This window comes from Hibiscus syriacus, unplaced genomic scaffold, assembly GCF_006381635.1.
Source record: "Hibiscus syriacus cultivar Baekdansim isolate YM2019G1 unplaced genomic scaffold, ASM638163v2 tig00111027_pilon, whole genome shotgun sequence".
Lineage (NCBI taxonomy): Eukaryota > Viridiplantae > Streptophyta > Magnoliopsida > Malvales > Malvaceae > Hibiscus > Hibiscus syriacus.
The window spans coordinates 1287851-1289778 of NW_024062960.1; the positions used below are offsets into that span (position 1 = coordinate 1287851).

The window sequence follows — 1928 nt, forward strand, 5'->3', positions numbered from 1 at the left end:
GAATTATATCAAATATTATTATTTAAATTTAAAACTATAAAAATTTATTAAGAATTTAATTTAAAAATTAAAGTGTGTAAAAGTCTAATTTTACTTAAATTTAAATCGATAAAGAGTTAAAATATTATTAGACGAACGATTTTGCGAGAAACAAGAGTCCATTCTAATTTTTGTGTACTTTTATCCATGTCTATGGATTTGAGAAGGGGAGTGCCCTAAGCCCCTAACCACTTAGATTAAATTAAAATTAAGGTAAAATTAATAAAAATATGTAAGTAATAAAGACTAAATATATAATTATATTAATTTTGTTAACTATCACGTCGGCTCTTTCATCAAATATAAACGGTAAGTCTCTTGATTGACATCATTTAAATATTTAAATGATATAATTAACAAAATTAAATAATTAATTATTAGAGAAGTTTTTAACGAGGAACTAATAAATATATTACCGAGTAAAAAAAACTTTTAATTGTATTGTATCTGATCAAATAATTGAGGTATAACAAAAAAACAAAAACCTGATCTTTCCCTGAAGAGGTATTGTATTGTATCGACTTAAACAACATTCGTTTCATTCATGATTGGAAGAAATGAACATCAAGCATTGATTTAGATCACTGGTTTCGTGCACGATTCTGTAATTCCGTCAACAAATCAATTAACGCGTACTATGTAACATAGGGTGCTCCTCGTACCTATAATAAAATCATGCAGGAAATCAGAATGTTATCTATTTTTTCCAGCAAAAAATGAAAAGTGATTTGATGTGCATACGCCAATTCATCTACATTTATGTTGGGTAAAAAATGGAGTAATCACAGAATTTTTATAACATAAAGTATTACAATCAACTGGCTATAGACTTGGGACATCGAAATGTGGTGCTTGAAGGTGATTCTAGGACCCAGAAGAAAATCGACAAAATTGTGCTCGAACATTCTATTATTTCGAAGACAACATACTATATTTTTATGTAAAACGAAAATTTTAAAGACAAGGCATAATTATGTCACTAATACAAAGAAAGAAGTAGGGTTATGTGAATAATAGAAATATGTTTATGTTTATGGTATGTGTTGCAAGGTCTACCGCTGCAATTTTTTTCTGGTTAAATACTTATAGTTTCGCTGAAAATCCAATATCACCCACGTCAATTGCCATGAATTCAATTCCGGAAAATCTATGGGCAATGAAGCCAACTGACAGTAACTCGTCTGCCATTGAAGGAAATTGCTTAGCCGGTGCTCGTGTGCGGTTCGTATTAAGATGTCGGGGTCCGGTGTAACGACCATATACATATGCTTTTCGATATCAACCAACTTTATTACATCCCTCTCGCCGTTCTCGTCGTTGTTGTCAACATGACTCTCTCTTATGTTGCTACGCTTATAGTATTTTTCTAGGCAAGATTGTTCAACGGAATGAAGGATCTCGTCCGAGCAACAATAGCACACGCAAATCGTGACCACGATTTTGGAATACTCTGCCGTCGCTTCCATGAGTTTACGAGCTCCGTCCCTAAGTTCCGCGCTCAAGAGCTCGAGGTTTCCCGCGAAGTGAACTCTCACCGGTTGATGCTTCGTTATCTTGGTTAGTAGCGCGATACTTTCCCGCAACAACGACATTATTTTCCCGACTTCTTACGGCTTTCTTCTGAAATTATCGGTGCTAAAAGCATATGCAGTGATGTATTTTATGCCGAGTTCGTAGCAATAAGTGATCAAATAGAAGAGAGCCATAGCACCCGCGTCGTGGCCGGCTCCTTCGTTTAAGTGGTTCCTTTTAGCGTATCTCCGGTTTCCGTCCATAATCACGGCGATGTGAGAGGGCATAGGACCGATTCGGAGAACTCGGAAGACAAGTTTTCGTACCAAAGTCTTGCATATGGTGAAGATTTTTCTAGACAGAGGTTCCCTTTCCAT

General features: G+C 35.1%; 1 pseudogene; it reads right to left on the reverse strand.

Annotated features, from left to right (window-relative positions):
* Positions 1 to 1091: 1091 nt before the first annotated feature.
* Positions 1092 to 1928, reverse strand: LOC120151000 (annotated as a pseudogene).